The following is an 18,209-nucleotide window of genomic DNA, read 5'->3' as shown; positions in this document are numbered from 1 at the left end:
TTATGATGTATGTGAATATTTTCTGCATTTTATCATGTATAAGAATGTTTTTGTACATTTTTCATGTATTTGATTATATTTTACATTTAACGTGTGATTTTTTTAAACCTATTTCAGGGATTTGTCTCTGCTTCCTGCCAACGATGTGTTTATTTATTTTTTAGCATTTTCAGGCCATGCCCTTCAGCATGCACTGGGGCAGTTCACAGGTGATTGTGAAGTGGCTTGGACGAGACTAAACTCACAAGCGTTTATACAGTACATCCCTTTAAATTAAAGAAAATTATCTTCAAGTTTAAAAAAAAACATTTGAGCGTACAGAAGACCTGTTAGTTAAATTAGTTTAAATTAACCATCTTATGAATGTTGACTTGTGGTCAACATTCTTAAATTTAATCATTTTTCCAGGGTTGGAGTTCGTGTTATATGACACTGGCTTCATCACAATACCGCTTCACAGACAGTATTTACATGTTTATCTTGTGTTAGTAAATATTATATGCCCACGATGATGATAAAAATTTTTCTATACTGTTATTTTATGTACAAATATATGCCAGGGAGATCAGTTCTGTGTTTTTTCTCGCCGGTCTTCTCTGATTGACTATCTCCACCAGTCTGCATTAACTTCTTTCTGAGAATAGCAGGAACACAGAACCATGACTCTCCAAACCTACCCATTGACTTAGAATGTGAGAACCTCATTTTCATGCTTTAGTCAACTAAAACATGAAACGTGTGGCATGGAGGCTGCACAGCTGCAGAAAGAAATGCTTTGCAGAGAGTGGTGAAGGCTGCACAGAAGTCTGTTGGAGTCAGTCTCCCCACCATCACAGACATCTACACCTCCAGATGCAGGAAGAGGGCCACCTGCATCATGAAGGACACCACTCACCCAGCACACACACACTTTTTATCCTGCTCCCCTCAGGCAGAAGGTTGCGGAGCATTAAGTGCAGATAGAACCACAAGACTGAGGAACAACTTCTACCCTGAAGCTGTTAGACTCACAAATACCTAATCAGAATAATCACTGTAAAAAAAAAAAAAAATCACCATAATGCCACTTTAATTGGTGATATGTGACTTATCTGTGCTGCGGATTACCCATGCTGCTGATCTCATGCTGCTGATTTGCTCATGCTACTGTATTCATTATTAATGGTTTTTAAATGTCTCAGTGGTCTTGCACCATCTTATCTTGCAGAGCTGCTATTACCCTATGAACCCCCGCGGTTAGTGTTTAGTGTATATCTTAGATCTTTTAGTGTATCGTTTGTTTAACGTATATCTTAGATCCTTATTTACAGTTTCATTTTATACTTTATATTTAGGTATTTTGGGGTGTAACTGGGACCCTGTGTACATAATTTTGTTCCACCTCATGTACCATATGTGGTGAAATGACAGTAAAGTTGACTTGAACTTGAACTTAAACAACAGGGACTGATTCACTCATTATGAATAATTATGTACTTGTCTCACTAAGTGGGCTGATGTTGATTGCCAAACCTGCACACCTTTTAGTGTTACCATTTATTTTATTATGATTTTCACTCTGAAGTCAAACTGCATAAGTTATGTGAGAATGTAAACTATGGCTTTTTTAATGTGTTTAACACGACAGAGGGTCATTTTTAGAATAGGGTATCCATCAACTGATAGACATTAGGGCATGCACCCGCTCTGAACAGTTGAGCATCGTCATATCTGTGTGTATAAAGATGAATATTTAGCCACTGCTTCTCAAACTATAAACGGAAGAAGTGAAGAAACCAAGCTCCTAGCTGAACACAAACAGCTCTCAGTGGATCTGCAGCATAAAAGCGCAGCAGGTATCAGACATTTGCCCTATCTCACGCCGTCTTGTCTACCAGCCCATCACAGCTGCTGTGCTGAGATCATACCATGGCTGTGCACACACACAACACACACATCCTTCTCCTTGCCCGTCCCTCTTGCCTCCCCCCTTTTTAAAGAGACATGCGGGTGACTGCGCTCCACTTGACATTTGGGTCTGTAGCTTCACCTTAGAGATGGAGGATGGGCATGGTTACAGGCTTTGATGGCTTAATTATTGCTGCGGAAACAGGAGTGGTTAAAGGGAGAGGGACGGAGGGTTGTGTGTGAGACTGAGCAGCTCTGCTCAGCTCATGGGATCTTTAGAGCGAGACTGGAATGGCACTGAGGTCCCACATGACATCTTAAATTCATGCTTTGGTCAAAGGAGTTTTAATTCCTGTTTTCAACACTGAATAACGCTGAGAGATTTACATGTAACTGATTTCTATTTAAACATATGTTGAAAATACGAATATTTGATTTTCAAATAAAAACTTTAACACAGAACCTGAAAATGTTCTCTTTCTCCACAGTGCAACAGATTAACTATTGTTCTGTTTAAGATATTTGGTGTGTTGCTGCGTCAAGTGTTGCCACAGCAGGCTTGGGACATTGGCAAGTTTGAAAAGATGACAACAATTAACACTAACATCTTTAATTCACCCCTCTGCAGAATCACCACCTTAACGTGGTGGAGGGGTTTGAGTACCACAGTGATCCTGGAGGTTTGTGGGGTTTAGTGGTACCAAACATGTCTATAGTTGGGGTCATCTCTATGCTCAGTGTGGGCTCTGGATTCCAACTCCTGGAGAGGGACTGGACTCATTCCTGCTCTGGAGTTGCCCAGAGAGAGGCTTCGGGTGAGTGCGGGAATATTCACAAGCCACCTCAGCCAGTGGCTTGTGGTTCAGGTCCAGAAGGAGCATGGTATAATGTGGTAACAGAGTATCAAGGTCCATGAGGAGCAAGATACAGCATGGTGGCATTGGGTCAACATCCAGGTGGAGCATGGTATAGCATGGTGGAGAGCATCAATATCCAGACGGAGTGTGGTATAGCATGGTGGCAGAATATCAAGTCCAGGTGAGGCAGACTGTTAGAAGAGTATCATGTTCAGGTGGAGTATGGTATTGCACTGTAGCAAAGTATGAAAGTCCATGTGCAGTGTGGTACAGAATGGTATCAGAGTATTAGTGATACAGGGTTTGCACACATTGAAGTAGCTTGGTCAACAATAGTTTAAAGTATAACTGACTTCCTGCCTGGGCTTTAATCTTGACAAGGTCGTGGAAACAACTCAGTGCAGACAGGATACCTTTTGAGGAACCATTGGGCTACCATTAAGCTGCATCATAAAGAGTTCCAACAGAGTGTAGAGAGCATGGTGTAGGTACTGTATGTCATGACACAAACATTCAGAACTTGAAAATTACAGATAAAAGCAAAGGACAATGATGTTTAGAGGAGATTAAAACCATTTTTTTGTTGTTTATCAGGTGGGGATGTGAGCATGAGAAAAACAGCCAGTCAGACACATGAAGCCATTGCTGGACCGCAGCATCAGGACCTGAGAGTTTGTGCCTCCAGACTACACATCAACTGCAGCGGACCATACCTCGGAGTTTCTCCGGACGTTCTGCTCTCCTGCACCTGCTGTGGCAATGGTGTTTGGAAAATAAAATGTCCACATTGTGACAAAGATGCTGGAATCCTAGGTACCTCAGTTAAGAAACATTTCTGCATTGACAACACAAACGGGTCCTATGAACTAAACAGAGGTCACACAGGTACAAGCTCAGTTGTTTGTGACGGAGCAGGAGTACTGTGACTTCAAGGTGTGGTCTGGGTGAGATTACTTTATTCAGAGGATTGTGTCTGATGGTGATTTTGTTACAGAAGCAGTGAAAAATGTTGAAATGTTCTATAGGTCAGCATTTTTACCTGAGCTATTGGCCAAAAAATATGTCCAGATAAACTACTGTCAGACATCACAGAGGCAATGAAGGAGTAACACCAACTATTAAAAGAAATACATATCCACACTGTTCATTGCTGTTAACAATTAAATGTGTTTAGACTGCACATTTTTTAAATCAAGATTTTTAGACGGCTAAATTTGTAATTCAGAATTTAAAATGTGTGAAAATGTGTCCTGGCCGTGGAACACTGGATCAGCTCTTTACCCTCACTAGGGTCAAGGTTCGCAGTGCCGGCAGTAAGTCAAACCCCTTCAAGGTGAGAGTCGGACTCTGCCAGGGCTGCCCGTTGTCACCAATTCTGTTCATGACTTTTATGGATAGAATTTCTCGGTGCAGCCAGCTGGCAGAGGGTTTCCGTTTCGGTAGCCTCAGGATTCCATCTCTGCTCTTTGCAGACGATGTGATCCTGTTGGTGTCATCATGCCGTGATCTTCAGCTCTCACTGGAGCAGTTTGCAGCCGAGTTTGAAGCGGCTGGGATGAGAATCAGCACCTCCAAATCTGAGGCCATGGTCTTCAACCGGAAAAGGGTGGATTGCTCTCTTCAGGTCGAGGCTGAGGTTCTGCCTCAAGTGGAGGAGATTGACAAACAGATTGGTGCAGCATCTGCAGTATTGAGGACTCTGTACCGGTCCATTGTGGTGAAGAGAGAAATGAGCTGTAAGGCAAAGCTCTCTGTTCACAGGTCGGTCTACGTTCCTACCCTCACCTATGGTCATGAGCTCTGGGTAGTAATCGAAAGCATGAGATTGTGGATACAGGCAGTTGAAATGAGTTTTCTCCCCAGGGTAGAGATAGGGTAAGAAGTTCAGTTTTTCGTCAGAGTCTCGGAGTAGAACCGCTACTCCTCCACGTTGAGAGGAGCCAGTTGAGGTGGTTCGGGCATCTGGTAAGGATGCCCCCTAGGCGCCTCCCTAAAGAGGTGATTCGGGCATGTCCAACTGGGAGGAGACCCCGGGGAAGACCCAGGACCCGCTGGAGAGACTATGTCTCTCAGTTGGCCTGCGAACACCTTGGAATCCCCCCAGAAGTGCTGGAAAGAGATCTCTGGGCGTTGCTATTAATGAAACGCCCACTAAAGGTTAACTATGGGCACCGTTGAGGCAGAAATAAAGCGATCCCACCAGAACCAGCCTAAATAAGACACAATAGGGTTCTACAAGACCTGGACCTGTGGATAAGGGGCTAATGTGTGCTTTGGTCAGTGCTGACTGCAGGACTTTAACTGAAGTTTGACCCCACCACCACAGCATGAGTGTTCGCATGTTGAACCAGAGCTGCTGGATGATTTTCTGTCTGATGGCTTTCTGTGCTCGCACAGCCGTTCAGTGGTGTGTTTGTTATTGTTGTTGAGGCCCGTCTCTCAGTATGCAGCTTGTGTTGTGCAGTGACGAGTGAGGAGGGGCTGACCTGAGCTGGGCCCTCCTCCTAATTGAGCGCTGTGCTGGACTCCAAGGTCTGTCTTTGTGACGTTTCCCTAATCCGTGGCTGTTTAACGCTGGCTGTGCTTGAGTAATTAAGCAGATAATCTTCAATTAAACTAAGCTCGACCCCACAGGCCCCCCCAACCTGAGACAGATGGGCTGGAAGCACACAGCTCTTGGTTCCCATGACAAACGGTCCATTCCTCCGCCACACTGCCAGAGTGCTGTCAGGCTTTATGACGGGAGATTTGATCCTCATCAGTGTTCGTTACTGGACTTCTGTGTCTCCACATTGTGACGTTTTGGTTTTACTCACTGTGTGTAAAACAATGGAGCAATAAACTGTAGCACTTTATCTGCACATGTTTGTTATTATTGTCTGTATTATGATTATTTGTAAATGCATAAAAATATCTTGTTGTTGTTGTTGTTGTTATAGATATTCTGCATGAAAGAAGTGTGACTTTTCTTCAAAGATGACAGAATGAGAATGAGTACTGGTTAAAAGATGAAAGTTGTTTAATAAAACCAAATTTTAAATTATCCAAGTTTGCCAGCCAAGCAACTATTTTTGTTTGTAAGTTGATCATAAAAATAATGAAAAATAGTCAAATTTTTATGCCAGATTTCAGAACAAAACCAGGTTGAAGGGATTTTTGCTCAGACCTGAAAACTTTGAGTGTCAGAAAGTGTATTTAATACAAACCTTTCACCCGCTAACATGAGTTTTTTTTTCTGCCTTTAATTTAAAGCCAGACGTATGACAAAGCGTCAGAAAGTCTTTACCAAACTGCCCAGGATCAATATTTAATAAGGTGATCATCACTGCTCTGCTTACTCTTTAAGCCTTCTTCATATTAACTGGTGGCTGCATTAAAAAGTCACATCAGGCAGGGCGTCCTGGGGCTCGACCCTGATTCAAAACAAGTCACGTGATGCTCATTAAAGAGGTATTAAGACTGCATGCCATGAATTAAAAGCCCAAATGAGATTAAGCATGTTGGGCTCCAGTTTTGGGTGTGGTGGCCTGCACCTTAATGCCAACGGATTCAATATTCCACATTTGAAAAAGTCAATTTATTAACATTTTGACTTGTAAATGAAATTAATCATGTTTTACTCAAAGCACAGCTTCAAATTTGTAAATCTAAAGGATAATACTACCAGAAACTTTGTAATTTTGCTGTTGACCATAAAATACATGAAAAACTTTAAAGAGTTCAACCCAGAATGAAAAATAACAGCCTGTGTGTTTTAAATGTGAATATTCCTTATTTTCTAATAACACTAATAATAATGCTGATTTATTTTTATTTTTTGTACTGAGATGGGATTAAAAAAAACCTTAAATGACCAAGACAAACGCAGATAAATATCTAAATATTGGGGTTCTCTCATAACCAAACTGGGACAAACACGATTGAGGTTTGGGTATTTTTTACGTCAATTCTAAGTACAAATTACATCACTAAAACAGGATGCTTTTAGTTGCCTATTTAAATAGAGTTAGTAAAAATCTTCATTTTTCAATTCAATTCAATGCAGTTTATTTCTATAGCTCCAAGTGACAGCAGAAGTTGTCTCAGGGCACTGAACAAAAACATTCACATATGTACAAAAGCCTATTAGTAAAAGTTGTCTTTCTAAGGAAGGAAGCCAGAAGATTGTGTTGAATCTTCACTTCGTCCCAGTCTCCCATCCTGAGCAAGCACAAAGACAATAGTGGAAATAAAAAAAAAACTCCCTTTCAACAGGGAGAAACCTCCAGCAGAACCAGGCTCAGGACAAGCGACCATCTGTTTAACCGGCTGGATATGAGAGGACAGGAAGGAGAAACAAACAAATATAGAATGACAGGTCCAGGTGTAGGTAGAGGTGTACCCCCTATTGATAGAAAGACACAAAAACATTTCAAGGATGGAAAAAAATACAAATACAAACAGATACAAACAGGTAGAGTAGAGCAAGTAAAGATAACAACAGAGTGAAGAAATGTGGTCAGTTTGTCCTCCAGCAGTCCAAGTCTATAGCAGCATAACTAAGAGATAGCTCAGGAAACCAAAGCCAACCCTAACTATAGGATTTATCAGAAAGGAAAGGCTTATATGGAAGTAAATATGTGTCGATAGGATTTGTATTCTGAATATATTTTAACATTGAAAAATTAAATACAAACATACAACATAAAAATTTCAGTGGCATTTTTAATTCAAATCCTAGCGGCACTTATTTACTTCCATAGACTTAAGCCTAATCTAAAAAATAGACAAGGTGTCAGCCTCATGGACAGAAACTGGAAGTTGGTTCGACAAGCGAGGAGCCTGAGACCTGAAAGCTCTTCCTCCCATTCTGTTTTTGGAAACTCTAGGAACCACAAGTAAACCTGCAGTCTGAGAGTAAAGTACGCTGGAAAATATGGAACAATAAGATTTAAACTATAAGATGGAGCTAGGTTGTTGAGAGCTTTGTAGGTCAGAAGTAAAATTATGAATTATATTCTGAATTTGACAGGGAGCCAATGGAGAGAAGCTCAAACTGGAAAGATATGATCTCTCCAATTAACTCTCATTATTCCTCTGGCAGCAGCATTTTGGATCAACTGAAGACTTTTTAAAAAGTATTTGGACACCTAGATAATAAACAATTGTAATAGTCCAGCCAAGATGTAATAAATGTATGGACTAGTTTTTATGCATCATTTTTGGACAAGATGTTTCTAATCTTAGTGATATTACGCAGGTGGAGGAAATCGCTTCTCCTAACTTTTTTAATATGGGGGTTAAAAGACATGTCTTGTCTGAGTTTAAAAGCAGGAAATTAAGGTCATCTATGTTTTTTTTTTCCAATTCAATTTCAATTCAGTTTATTTATATAGCACCAAGTCACAACAGAAGCCATCTCAGGGCACTGAACAGAAACATTCATATATAAAAAATAATAAGTTAACACTATTTATTCTGTTTAATAACTTTACGTAATGGAAGCATATATAAAGTAAAGATTATTGGTCCAAGCACTGAACCCTGAGGAGCTCCATGACTAACTTTTGGTGTATGAAGAAGATTCATTATTTACATTTACAAACTGGAATTAATCAAATAAGTTTGATTATTTTAGAGCCGTTCCTGTAATCCCAATATCATATTTCATTTACCCTTTATTTATCCAGGTAGTCTCATTGAGCCACGAGAACTCATTTTCAAGAGAGACCTGTTTAGGAGCGGATGGGGGTTAAGGGCCTTGCTCATGAGCCCAGGGTGGGGCGAATGAGGGTGGGGGCAGTTGTGGGTGCTTCACCTACCCCACCCACATTCTTGATGTTGTCGGAACTGGGGCTTGAACCGGCTATCTTCCGATCACAGGCCCACCTTCTCTAACCTCTGCGCCACCACTCCCCCTCAGTTGAAGAATATTGTGATCAACTGTATCAAATGCAGCACTGAGGTCTAACAGGACCAGTGTAGACACAAGTCCATTGTCTGAGGCCATGAGAATATGAGCTCTACTGAAACTCCTCAAACAGATAATTTCTGTTCAAGCGACTATTTTCTCAAGAAATTTTTAGATGAATGTTAGATTAGATATAGGTCTATAATTGGCCAGCATTCCTTAATCAAGATAAGGCTTCTTAAGTAAAGGTTTATTTACAGCAACCTTAAAGCGCTGTGGTACATAACCATTCATTAAAAACAAATTAAGCAGATCCAAAATGTAGACATCAATTAGTGGAAATGCCTATTTAAAGAGTCTGGTTGGGATGGATCTAGCAGACATGTTGATGGTTTGGATGTAGCTATTATTTTTTGACAATTCAGTAAGTTCATCAAGACAAAAAATAAACACTAATAAACATTTGATAAAGCACCACATTAAAGAGCATGAGGATCGTTTAGCCAGGCACCACGGTAAAGTTAGTTTTATGTTGGACGTTTGAGCTCCGTGGCTTCAGCTGTGTGTTCCTCTCGTTCAGTCCAAAGCAGCAGTCTGATTTGGGTCAGCCGCGCTCAGTCTGCCCATCTCAGGGTGAGAATTTATTTTGAAGTTTCTGGTAAATTAAAAATAATACATATTAAAATTATTAAATTATATATGCGTTTTTAACTTACCCTCTTATTTACTGGAGTAGTTATTGAACTCTTGTTTTCCAGCTGGTGACTGAACACCCCGAGTATTAAAATCGATGAAATGATGTCAAACCCAGCACCATGGTTAGACTTTAAGGAGCCATCGAGGCTCTTCCCTCATTCTGCTGCCTCTGGGAGATGATATTGTTGAGCATCTTAACAGGGGGTGGAGGCCTCCGGGTTCAACTGTCCCCCTCTTACAATGCTGTGATTGCTAGTATCACTCAGCCCTCTGTGAATAGTAAACAGCCATCAGTGTGCTAATGATCCATTGTTAGGCTGATGGTCCTTCTTGAGCATGTGATCAGCTGGTTTTGGTTGTCAGCAGCAAACTGGTTGATCCACTCTGAGAAGGTGCTATTTAAGAGAATGAGCTGAAAACAGCACCTCAGACTGAGGAAGTCTCTCAGATGAGAGATGAAACATTTCTATATTTTTTGCTTTGTTTTGTTTTTTGTTTTTTTGAATGTCCAGAGGACCAGATTTAACTTTTTTGGATTTTTCTACCTGGATTATTGAGCATGCATCACGAGGTTGAGCATCTTACTTTTTTTGTAATTTCATTGACTGAACTGTGTCAAAACTGTCGTGCACTGTCTGAGTGGGACAGTTTGTGGGAAAACTCTAAAAATAAAGTAATCAGATTCTTTACTTTTAATGATGGGTAAATATTTCAGCAGACATTGCTCAAGGTGTTACTTTTATCGGTACCACTTTACAATACAGCTCCCTTTATAGATGGCTAATAAATAATTTATAGATACATTATTAATTTCTCTATAAACAATTTATAAATCATTAATAACTGCTTATTATACATTAAGAGTGACAGAGAGACAAAACTGACCAGTTTCTTGCCAAATAGTGAGTCAAATGTGTTCACCTAGTATATATTTCATTGTTGTATTAAACATTTCAGACTACGTTTAATACATAATATTGTACTGCATTATAAGTATCTACAACTAATATTATAGACTAAAAAAATAAGGTTTGCAAATGCTTATTGTGCTCACAAGATAGTAACTTAATCTGAAATGTTTAGTATAAAAATAAAATATATAGGTGAACACATCTGGCTCACTGTATGGCAAGAAACTGGTCAGTTTTATCTCTGTCACCCTTAATTAATGCAAAATAAGCAGTCATTAATGATTTATAAAGTGTTTATAGAGGAATTAATAATGTATCTATGAACTATTTATTAGCCATCTATAAGGGGAGCCTTACTGCAAAGTGGTACACTTTTATATTTTGTTTATGTATTGCAGGGATCACCAGTCGGCCAGCACAGAAGAGCTGATGGGAAAATGAAGGTAAAGTGGAAAACGTTGATGAGGATCAGATTTAATAAATCCATATTTCCTGCATAAGGAAGGTGTGGTAGTTTAATTTCTCCTCAGGCTGGAGGGTGACAGTGTTAAAGGTTTCTGTGGAAGAATTGATTGAATTTACCGTTGAAATAAAAATAAATATAAACCATCAGTCAACGAGGCGCCGTGTGGATTGACTGTAACTAGTCATGTAAAAACATCCCAACGTAAATTTGATCTTCGTCATGGCTGCCACAGCTCCAAGGGTCATAATGTTTTAACTCATGTCTGTATGTGCTCATAGATTTGAATTGTTAGCAGCATTTCTAACAAATCACTGCACAGATTCTAATGAAACTTTCAGGAATTTACAACTGATTCACTGCAACTGACTCCACTCAACAAAGCAGTTTGAATAAACACCAAAATGCTGATAAATCCATCAAATTCACACCTACTGTGCTCAAGTTTGGTGTGGTAGTAGTTGAGACTGATTCACAACTAATTCACTGAGTGCTTACTGATCGTAGGAGTTTTGAGAGTAAACGTTTGTCACTAATTAATTTTAATTGATTTAAATCAACTCTGTTTGTTAGTCAAATGTTTCACGAGTCACTGGATAGACCTTAACTTTCAGACAGCAATTATTGGATTGAAATCTACAACTGAAGAACCTTTGGACTCAAGCCAATTCAAGATGGCTGCCACAGCCGATCATCAACAACTACAGATATTGAGTCAAACCTTGGTGTGGTGGGAGCTGCCGGTGACTCACAAGTTAATAATTTGACTGTGGACTGTTTTGTTTTAAATGCAGATTTCTCTACAGAGACAAATAACTTTCATTTATTAATGTATTCAGTCATCACACAGTGTTTAAACTCTTTATAAAGTCTGTTTTTAAAAATATTAACTATAGCTCATCTCTCTTTCTGATCAGACACAGAAATTATCGACTGAAACTGAACAACTGTGTTTTAACAATAATTTTATCTAGTGCAAGTTTGATGTATTAATCTGACTTGGTCATTTGGGGAAAATAATTCAGAGTTTTTACATAATGAACAACAAACAAACATGATAGAATTGATTTTATTCTGTGTGAGCTGAACTTTGAGCTGCTTCTTGTTCAGGATCAACTTGCACAACACTGTGTGGGACCCCCACACTGTTAGCTAAAGAAACACAAACAACCTTTTGACTAAATTAATCAAATAATAGTCTCTTCATAGTTAGGAGCAAACTAAATCCTTCTCAGTCCTCCTCTCATGTGTCAAGGACAGAAACATTCTTAGCTGTGCTGAAGGAACTGAAAACAACAGTTTGGATCTTTTGCTGTGGGGTTCTGTGGAACAGCTTCGAACAGTAAGTATCTTACTCACTGCAGATAGCTCTTTGAGTTAACTACACGAGTTAAACATATATTTTTATTATGACCAAGCTGATGAGTAAATGGACAGTCCAAGCAGCACCATAACCTAAGTGACTTATTATTCTGTTTAAAGAACTTTAATCTCAAAATGTTATGAAACAGTTATATTGATAATCATCAAAGTTCATGCTCAATTATCCAGGTAGAAATCTAACAATGCTCAGTCGGGTCATCTGGATGGTTTCTTTTTTTTTTTTTAGACATTTCATCCTTCATCCAAAGGCCCTTCTCCAAAGAAACTTCTCAGCAAAAGCAGAAACCATCCAGATGATTTGAATGAACTTTGTTGGATTTTTACCTAGTTTGAGCATGAACTTTGGTTTTTTCAACTACTTTGGCATGGCTGCCTCGGTGGAGTTGACGGAGGAGAGGGCGGGCCCCATAAACCATCTTATCACCAGCAAACTTTTATTTACTCTATGGAAATGTGCTGCTTGTGAGACTCAGTTTGTTTGTGGCTCCTCTGATTTATGAAGTCATTTGGATGAAGGACGAAACGTCTCAGCAAAAAAAAAAATATAAAAGAATCCGTCTAGATGACCTGACTGAACATTGTTATATTAATAATATTTATTGTTTTTTTTTTTTTTCAAATTTGCATCACACATTTTACATGGATTCCATGGTTATTTGGAAATAAAAATAGCTAATTTGTTACGATGTAAATATCAATATTTCTGCCGTAAAATGAATGAAGTGCGATATTAACAGCAATGATTAAAAAAAGACTCTTACATGAACCACCAATGGAAACTTTTAATGAACTGGTTATTTTAGGTTGTTCAGAGTTAAACTTCCTCCAACCTGAGGTCATTCAAAGATCCTCATCATTTGAAATATAATTTCTTCGTCACCTTTCTACAGAACCCTGCAACAAAAGACCTGAACTATTCCTTTAAATCAACAAACATGAAAGTGACAAACAATTTCCTCCAATTTGTTCACATTATTTCCAGCCCAGAGCAGCACAGGTCTCTCTGAGTACAGGCTGAGGAGATTAATTTGCCCTCCGTGGACCTGCTGGGAGACCAGGAGGAGATCAGGAGGAGCAGGTTGTTTGGTGGAGGAGTGGGAGGGAGATCAGGAGGTGATCAAGAGGAGCAGGTTGTTTGGTGGAGGAGGAGTGGGAGGGAGAGCAGGAGGAAATCTGGTTCAGGCTGACTGCTTCCATCATGCAGCTGAAATGATGAGGAGGTCAATCACCTCACACACAGACACCTCCATCCATACACCTCCTCTCCTCCCCTCTGCACTGCATGCTGGGAGTTTTGTGTGAGAGAGTGACTGGAGGTGATGGGTGTGAGTTTGGATCTGTTGAGTGAGTTCAGGAAATTTTGAATTAATTTTTTTTCAGACTTTTTTTTTCAATGTTTTGTCTAACAACAAAGTCCACGCTCAATAATCCAGGTATAAAATCAAACATTTTTCAGTCAGTTCATCTGGACAGTTTCTTTTTTGGTGCTGAAATGTTTCGCCTTCGATCCGGAAGGCTTCATCAGTCAAGGAAACACACAACTAAACTGATTTTTCCCCAACAGCTTACTCCAAAGTGGAACAAACCAGTTTTGCTTGAGATAAGATGGTCTCTTTGGTATGCCTCCTACTCCATTGCCGGCCCTCTTCCTTGTTGACAGTCTTGTCAAACTGGTTGAAAACAACAAAGTCCATGCTCAATAATCCAGGTATACAATCCAACATTTTTCAGTCAGGTGTCCATAAGTGCACTTGGCACCAGGACAACCAGTGATGTCGTCAGGAGGTGGAAGGAATACTTCTCGGACCTTCTCAATCCCACTAGCATGTCTTCCATGGAGGAAGCTGAGTTGGGGGACTTTGGGGTTGATCTGTCCATAACTGTGGCTGAAGCCGCCGAGGTAGTTAAAAAAGCTCAGAGGCGGCAGGGCTCCGGGAGTGGATGAGATTTGCCCTGATTTCCTTAAGACTCTGGATGTTGTGGGGCTGTCTTGGTTGACATGCCTTTGCAACGTCTGGTGGACATCGGGAACAGTGCCACTGGATTGGCAGACTGGGGTGGTGTTTCCCCTCTTCAAAAAGGGGGACCGGAGGGTGTGCTCCAATTATAGGCGCATCACTTTCCTCAGCCTCCCTGGAAAGGTCTATTCAGGGGTACTGGAGAAGCGAGTCCGATCGTTGGTCCATCCTCAGATCCAGGAGGAACAATGTGGGTCCTGTCCTAGCCGTGGAACACTGGATCAGCTCTTTACATTCACTAGGGTCCTCGAGGGGTCATGGGAGTTTGTCCATCCAGTCTACATATGTTTTGTGGATTTGGAGAACGCATTCAACCGTGTTCCTCGGGGTACACTGTGGGGGGTGCTCTGTGAGTATGGGATTGGGTGCCCGTTGCTACGGGCTGTGCAGTCCCTATACAAGCGATGCGAGAGCTTGGTTTGCATTGCCAGCAGTAAGTCGGACCACTTCAGGGTGGGAGTTGGACTATGCCAGGGCTGCCCATTGTCACCGATTCTGTTCATAACTTTTATGGACAGAATTTCTTGGTGCAGCCAGTGGGTGGAGAGTTTTCGGTTTGGTGGCCTCAGGATTCCATCTCTGCTCTTTTTAGATGATGTGGTCCTGTTGGCGCCATCTTGCCGTGATCTTCAGCTCTCACTGGAGCAGTTCGCATCAGAGTTTGAAGCAGCTGGGATGAGAATCAGCACCTCCAAATCTGAGGCCATGGTCTTCAACCGGAAAAGGGTGGATTGCTCTCTCCAGATCGAGGGTGAGGTTCTGCCTCAAGTGGAGGAGTTCAAGTATCTCAGGGTTTTGTTCACGAGTGAGGGAAGAATGGAGAGTGAGATTGACAGACGGATTGGTGCAGCGTCTGCAGTACTGCGGACTCTGTACCGGTCCGTTGTGCTGAAGAGAGAGCTGAGCTGTAAGGCAAAACTCTCTGTTTACCGGTCGGTCTACGTTTCTACCCTCACCTATGGTCACAAGCTCTGGGTAGTGACCGAAAGAATGAGATTGTGGATACAGGCGGTTGAAATTAGTTTCCTCGGCAGGGTAGCTGGACTCTCCCTTAGAGATAGGGTGAGAAGTTTGTTTATCTGGGAGAGACTCTAAGTAGAACCGCTGCTCCTCCACATTGAGAGGAGCCAGTTGATGTGGTTTGGACATTTGCAAAGGATGCTCTCTGGATGCCTCCCTAGTGAGGTACTTTGGGCATGTCCAACTGGGAGGAGACCCTGGGGAAGACCCAGGCCATGCTGGAGAGACTATGTCTCTCGGTTGGCCTGGGAGCGCCTTGGAATCCTCCCAGAAGAGTTGGAAGAGGTGGCTGTGGAAAGAGATGTCTGGGCTTCCCTGCTCAAGGTGCTGCCCCCGCGACCCAACTTCGGAACAAGAGGAAGATAGTGGATGGATGGATTTTCTTGTGCCAACACTGCACACTCATGCTACGGGTATAACCGCAATGCACTTTTGGAGTTTTCTGTGTCGCCTTGCCATCGTACCATCCTGCCATTGTGGTTCAGATCCCGGCCCCCCTCCAGCCTCTGGCTCAGGCTCTGACTTGTCATGGCAGTCATCTCTATGATCTTCCACCTGCCTGCATGAACCAAACTATACAGACCCGTTTGGCTCTGCGGGGAAACTTTGGATGTTCTCTGTCTGCCAGACCTGGTTCTGGAAGGCAGTCTGGGAGGGCAGTTGCTGCGGTCATTATTACCATCAAGTTGCTATCAGGACCTGCTAACAGGACATGCTAACAACACCTGCTAACACTTCTAACAAGACCACGCCACTAACAGAACCATGCTGCTGAAAGAACCTCACTGCTACCCGAACCACACTGTAGATGTATTTTTTTTTCACTTTTGGTGCCTTGTTTTTATATTTTTGCTTCATGCTTTGGCATTTCTGGTTGTTTTTTTTTTTTTTTTGGCGGGTCGAGACGGTTCTTCTTGTCCTCAGCATTCCATTGCATTGTTGACCTTGTGTTGATTTGCAAATGACAAATAAACCAAACCTAAACCTGAAGTCTGCTTCTACACTAAGTGAAGAAAAAAGGATTATGTCTTTACATTTTATTGAAAAACTGCTTGAAGAGTAGAATGGTGGTCTCCTTAGTATTTTCAGGGAAGCGCTGGAAAAAGAGTCTGGAGAGGACTGATTGATTGTAGAGTTGTCATTTCTAACCCAAACCCAGAGCCCAGTCCCGCCCAACCCAGATTCGGACCGGGCCGGGCCATAATAATCTGCTTAATGTGCGGGCCGGGTCGGTGTCGGGCTTTTGATTGTGTCAGCAGATGCGCACAGCCGACAATCCAGTTATATGCCAACATGGCTTACCTTACTGTCACCAGCCTCAGGCAACCATTTGACCATATACTGACCGGCCTTGAAAGAGGTAAAAAGTTCTGTTAAGCTACAGATGGACTATTGTCAGGGATCCATCAGGCCAAATGGACGTTCATTCAGCCTGCTGCACTCAGTGGATGTGCAAAGCCAATGACCCAAACAGGTGCGATCACAAAATATCCGACATGTCAGAACAAGGCATGCAGGCAGAAGCAGGGGAAGAATTTAATGCCCTTTGATGGCTCCTCAGCTCTGATCTTCTGCCCCCTTTACTCAACCACGCGCGTCCGCTGACCATTAATAATAGTCGGTGGTATATGCAGTCAAAGCTTAACTAAAAATGTTGGGGGGGGGGGGGGGGGGGGGGGTGGGGGGGGGTCAGATTCGGACCTGAAATTACTGTTAATTCGTTGGATCAGGTAGGGTTTGGAAATTATGGCTATGGGCTGGGGCCAGGTTGGGTCAAATTTTTCTGGGCCTGAGTGCAACTCTGATTGCTCAGCTGGGTGTTCCTCCATTGTCAGTTTGTGCTGTAGTGGAGGAACAAGAGGAAAACAATGAAACTTTCTTGTTTTTGACTCCCTGTACAACCTGTGTAGATTTTTTTTTTAGGTTTCAAAGAAGGAGTTGTATTTTGTGTCTGTAAAAGTCTTGAAAGAAGCATCTCTGGCCAGTGTTGGTGGGTCGAGGTGGTCTGGTGTGTTGGCACCTGTGCCCAGAGGCTGCTGGAGGTCCCTGTATAAACCTCCCATAGAGAAACACATTGCAGATCTCCAGTGGAGGGTGGTGCATGTGGCTGTGACCATGAACAGACATGGGCACGAATAGACTGTAGATCAGGAAGTCAATGTTTATCTGCCAAACTGAAGAAACTTTGCAGCATCTTTGGCTTGCCTGTTTAAACTCTGTCCACTTTTTAATTTGTGGAAACAGTTGCTCAGTGGTTTTTATTAAGTTTTGAATTATAGCAATTTTGTTTTTGGACCAAAATATTCAGTTTGGTCCAATTTGATTTTTTTTTTTATTGGTCAAGCAAAATTAGCTAAATGAGCATTTAGCTCACACAGAGCGACAGGATAAAAGGAACTGGTTCTGTTTGTGCTGAATTATTGTTCAAGGTTCTGGCAGCTGCCAGATTAAAGGTGGAGCCTACCTTTTATAAAGTGGTTTCAGATATAGATCACTCCTTTTCTGTTTGGGAAATAAGTTATGTTTTATGTAGATTTGTTGAAGACTCAATTATCCTTTGTTTTTAAGAGTAATACTTAAAAATATTGCAATCGGTAGTTTATGTTTTTTGGTTCTATATCATAAGTTAAATGTTATAACAAAGGATGTGTTAAAAGTTAAAAAAAAAAAAAGAAAAAAGTACCCTCTCCATCTCCCCTCCTCTCCTCCAGTATTTCCTGTCCTCTCCAGCAGTGTGTCGTTGTGACAAACAGATTTATTGGTTACGTCATATTTCTTCCCTGTTTTAATCAAACGCTGTGGCGACGGGGCTGACTTGTGCTCAGATTAATATCACCATTGATCAGATTGGATGGAGGTGTCCTCTCTCTCTTTCCCTCTCACACGCACGCACGTACACACACACACACGCACACACGCACACACACACACACACACACACGCACACCCTTATTTCACTGCTGGGAAAAAGAGCTTTGCTTCCTCTGAATTACAGTAATGTGTCTCTCCCTGGTGTAGCTGTGATTTCACTCATGCAGCAGTCACATTCATGGTGGTGGTGGTGTGTGTGTGTGTGTGTGTGTG

The sequence above is a fragment of the Nematolebias whitei genome, chromosome 3 (assembly GCF_014905685.2).
Source record: "Nematolebias whitei isolate Nwh7 chromosome 3, NemWhi1, whole genome shotgun sequence".
Taxonomy (NCBI): Eukaryota; Metazoa; Chordata; class Actinopteri; order Cyprinodontiformes; family Rivulidae; genus Nematolebias; species Nematolebias whitei.
The sequence above is the reverse complement of the archived record's forward strand: the minus strand, read 5'-3'. Positions refer to the sequence as shown.